We start from the raw sequence: 5,559 nt of genomic DNA on the forward strand, positions 1-5,559 counted from the left end.
GGGTGATTGTCCTCTCAAATATCAGCTCCATGAAGACCAGCATTTGCCCTATTTTTTCCCTGCCTTATCACAGGTGCCTAGCCCTTTGTCTGGCATTAAATAGATTGACAATATGCACTTGAAGTGAACAGAGTCCACCACATACAGTGGTACAGCCTCATGATAGTTTGAAAACCATGCGGATGGCAGTGTCTACTACCAATATAATCCCAAATGTGTGATGTAGCTCTCAGACACACAGTGGAAATCCCAGAAACTCAAAAAAGTGTGAAATCCAATATATGTAGTGTGATCCTCATAAATAATGTACCCCCTCGTGAAGATAGTATGACCCTGGGGCTGGGGATGTGGCTCAAGCGGTAGCGCACTCGCCTGGCCTGTGTGCGGCCCGGGTTCGATCCTCAGCACCACATACAAGCAAAGATGTTGTATCCACCAATAAATAAATATTAAAATTAAAAAAAGATAATATGACCCTCATAAATATTCTGAGCTCCATGTAACTGGTGAGACAGCATATAAACAATGTATGTTCCCATGTAATTCCCTCATTAAATGATCTACCAGAGGCAATACAACAACAAAAACCCCTCCTCCTCCTCCTCCACTCCTGAACCAAGGGGTTTTACCACTGAGCTACATGCTCCTGCTTTTTATTTTTTAATATATTAAAAAAAATTAAATATATTTTAGTTGTTGATGGCCCTTTTATTTTATTCACTTGTTTATATGCGGTGCTGAGAATTTAATCCAGTGCCTCAGATATGCCAGGCAAGTGCTCTACCAAAAAGCCACATCCCAGCCCCTTTTTATTTTATTTTATTTTTTTAATTTTGAGACAGGATCTCACCAAGTGCTGAGGCTAGCCTCAAACTTACCATCCTCCTACCTCACCCTCCTGAGTTGCTGGGACTACAAGTGTACACAACTGTACCCAGCTAATTAGCTAATATTACTTCTTTAACATGATAAAAATTCTTCTCTCAACTGGATCAACTCCCATAACCTGGGTAACCTCATATGCACAGTGTAGACAAACATATAAATAGGGTCACTTCCAACTGGGTGCAGTGGCACATGCCTGTAATTCCAGCGGCTCAGGAGGCTGAGGCAGGAGGATCACAAGTTCAAAGCCAGCCTCAGCAACAGCAAGGCTCTAACCACCTCAATGAGATCCTGTCTCTAATAAAATACAAAATAGGGCTGGGGATGTGGCTCAGTGGTTGGGTGCCCCTGAGTTCAATTCCCAGTATCAAAAAGTAAATAAATAAATAGGGTCACTTCCATAAACAATGTGATTCAGTGTATACAGTGTGAACAGCGTAACCCCATAATCACATGGCTTTACATGGTACAACCCATGGACAATGCCACTCCCCTGGGTGGACCACCAATGGGTACATTATAGAGTGTGAACAATTTAGACTCATCAATGGATGCAACAAACCCTAATATTAGTATGTCAATTTCATTAACATTATAGAGAAAGAAACTCTTATATACAGGTAGAAATATCATGTTCTATTTAATGATGAATGAATAAGCCCAGGATTAAATAATGAACCCCCAGATACCCAATGTAATATGATAAATATAGCCCCATACACAGAGAGATCATCATGGACAGTTGGTGACAATGCAACCCTCTAAAGAGGGTGAACCCATAAATAGAAGCCTCCCCCACACATAAGGGGAGTGATTGTCCTCTCAAATCTGGGAGTTTGTAATCTTTATAACATTGTACCATCTGATCCCAGCCAAAATTTACTTCTCTTACAAAAATCCAACTTCCCTTCTACACATACATACTAAGACACTATGAGTTTGCTGGGCATGGGGGATGCACACCTGCAATTCCAGTGATTCGGGAGGCTGAGGTAGGAGAATAGCAAGCTCAAGGCCAGCATCAGTAACTGAGCTGAAATCCTATCTCAAAAACTAAAAAGATTTGGGCATGTTCAAATCCCAGCACCACAAAAGATAAAACAAAACACATACATTATTATTATTTATTTATTTATTTATTTATTTATTTATTTTGAGAGAGAGAGAGAGAGAGAGAGAGAGAGAGAGAATTTTTATTTATAATTTTTTTAGTTTTTCGGCGGACACAACATCTTTGATGGTATGTGGTGCTGAGGATCGAACCCAGCCCGGGCACGCATGCCAGGAGAGCGTGCTACCGCTTGAGCCACATCCCCAGCCCCATACATTATTATTATTAAAAATATTTAGTTTTTAGTTGTAGTTAGACACAATACCTTTATTTTATTTTATTTTTTATGTGGTGCTGAGGATTGAACCCAGGGCCTCGCATGTGCTAGGCAAACGCTCTACCACTGAGCCACATCCTCTGCTCCCATACATTATTATTTAAAAAAAAAAAAAGAGTTGGGGATGTAGCTCAGGGGTAGAGTGCTCCTGGGTTCAATTCCTAGTACCAAAAAATTAAAAAAAAGTAATCACAATAAGCTAATATTTCTGAGAACTTACTCTGCTTACACTGATCTTTTTCTTTCTTTATTTTTACATTTAATTCGCTTAATTTTTTTTGGGGGGGTGCTAGGGATTGAACAAAGGGTCTTGTATATGCTAAGCACACTATTACTGAGTCATATCTCCAGCCTATTTTATTTTTTAAATTAAATTTATTTATTTTAAATGATACTTAAAAACTGTTGGGTACGGTGGTGCTCACCTGTAATCCTAGCAACTCGACAGGCTGAGGCATGAGAATCACAAGTTCCAGGCTAGCCTTAGCAATTTAGTAAGGCCTTAAGCAATTGAGTGAGACCCTGCTTCAAAATAAAAACATAAAATAGGGCTGGGGAGTGCTGGGGTTGTGGCTCAGTGATAGAGCACTTGCTTAGCATGTGTAAGGAACTGGCTTCATTCCTCAGCACCACATAAAAAAATAAATAAATAAAGTTAGTATGTCCATCTACAACTAAAAATTATATATTAAAAAAAAAGGCTGGGGATATAGCTCTGGGTTTAATCCCTAGTGTTGAACAAAAACAAAAAACCATAAAGACTGCACACATGTGTGGGGTATCATGTGATATTTCAATACATAAATACATTGTGTCATGTACAAATCAGGTTGCAGTATCACCTTAAACACATATCATTTCTTTAAATTTATTTCATTTATTTAGCAATACTAGGAATCAAATCTAGGATCTCATTTGAAACCCTTTTTAAAATATTTTATATTTTTTGATACCAGGGATTGAATCCAGGGATGCTTACTCACCTAGCCACATCCCCAGCGCTTTATTTTATTTTTTATTTTGAGAAAGGGTCTTGCTAAACTGCTAAGGGCCTTGCCTCAGCCTTCCAAGTTGCTAGGATTACCAGCATGAGCCACTGTGCCCAGCTACTTTGTAATAGCACATGCTTACACTCTTCTAAATGTTTTGTACAAGTTAACTTATTATTATTATTATTATTATTATTATTATTATTATTACATGTTATCTAATTATTTAATTTTTAAAATTATTTTATTTTTTGTAGTGCTGGTGATGGAACCCACGGACTCATGCCAGGTCAGTTCTCTGCCACTGAAGTACACCTACAGACTTATTATCGCCTTTTAAAAAAGGGTGGAAATCAAGGCACAGAGGAATTAAGTGACCTTCTCAACATCACATAGCTGGGAAGAAGCCCAGCTGGGATTTGACCTGAGGGCAGGCAGCCTGGTTAGACCTGTGTTATTCTACCTCCTGTAACATCACCCCTCACCCCAATGACAGTGTAATTTTAATGAACTGTGTAACTAAGTTAACTATGGTTTATGTAATTCTCCCAGGGACAGGGTGCAGCTCCCTGCTTTCCTCTCTGACATGACAAGGGAAATAGGCCTTTGACATTGTGAATTCCCACTGATAGGTTTCTTTCATGCATGATATAACTTGCATAAGCAATGGGGATACCTCTGTGGACATTATATATACATCAAGGCCAGGGGTTGGGAATGTAGCTCAGTAGTACAGTGCTTGTCTAGCATGTATGAGGCCCTGAGTTCCATCCCCAGTACTATAATAAGCAAACAAACAAATAATAAACACATCACAGCCAGAGACAGTCCCTGATAGTGGAGACCCTCTTTCACTGCAGCAGAATAGTCTAGGGAGGATGAGTTCCTTTGTGGAGAGTACAGACTTCCCCCAAGTCTAATTCTCCCTCACTTCTGATGCTAACTGATCTTGCAACATGAAACCCATTCTGGTTAATAGAAATCTCCCTCAAACATAACTTAAGCTCCTATGGCAATGTGAACTTCTGCCCAGTATTAGCCTTCCTATTATTAGTGTAATTTTTGGATCTATCACAAAGGTAACACAGTTTACATCTGCATGCATAAGGGAACTTCCTGTGGCAGCTGTGAAACTCTTTTGTAACAGCATACACCATTCCCCAACTGTCTACCTAAGTGGACAGTATAAACTCTCTCCTGAGTACAAAATTTTCCCAGACTCAGCGTCTACCTGATGTGCATAGCATAATGGCCTTATAAAATTTTCTTCAATTCTGAGTCAACCTAGTATGGAAATAGGAATGATCTTTAATGAAAGCAACATACCAGAATAACTATTCCTTCTTTGTGCGTGCGAACTCCTTGTGGACAGTGAAAAATCTCCCAATTTCTGTGGACAGTGGGAGTTTCCCAAAGATAATGTGAATTTCTCCCATAATCAGTGTATCCCATTGGACAACTAATCATTCCTCCAGGCCCTGTGAAAGACTTATGCTACAGCACTTTCACAAGCAATGCGAATGTTACTTGCACAGTATTACCTGCAATAGGCTAGATGCATTTCCCTCACAACTGTTTTGAGTCTTGAGAGATATGTACTGTGAATTCATCGCAAAAAATAGAAACCTTCCCAAAGGACAGTGTACATTGTTCCCCATTTCCCTTGATGCACAGTAAATCTGATATGAAGGATATGCATGTACATAGACAAATTCACACCTGGTGTAAACCCCATATTTGGACAGCAGGCATCCATTACTAATACCCTCTCCTCTACACTTCCAGTGTGATATCCCATCCCACGACCTTTCAAAAATCTCCCTTCTCCAGGTGAGAACACTACAGTGTACTTCCCAGAATGCAGTGTGAAGTACCATGAAGCTTCGGGGGATTATCAGAAAACCGAGCTGACCTAAATGTCAAAATCTTTGAGGTGATGACTTGTCCGCAGGGCCCCTAAGCCCGAGGCCGTGCGCGTTGCCTATACAGTAGCGCGCGCCACCCCACAAGCGCGCGTTCTCTCTCCTCGCGGTGGCAACAGGGCTTTCCGCGGGGCCGCGCCAGACTGTTCGAGATCGTTGATTGGTTGTAGTCTTGACCACCCGACAGCCAATCGAGCAGGGGAAAGGTGACATCACTGTCTCTCCTCCCATCCCCCCCCGCCCCAAACTTCCCTACTCCGGCTACCGGCAGCAACACCACGTGGGGGAGGGGCAAGAGAGTAGAACCGGTGAGGTCATTGCACCGCCCAGGCCCCTGCTGATTGGCTGCGGGGCTCGTGGCTGGCGGTTGGCTGC

The sequence above is a fragment of the Callospermophilus lateralis genome, chromosome 18, assembly GCF_048772815.1.
Source record: "Callospermophilus lateralis isolate mCalLat2 chromosome 18, mCalLat2.hap1, whole genome shotgun sequence".
In the NCBI taxonomy this organism is placed as follows: domain Eukaryota; kingdom Metazoa; phylum Chordata; class Mammalia; order Rodentia; family Sciuridae; genus Callospermophilus; species Callospermophilus lateralis.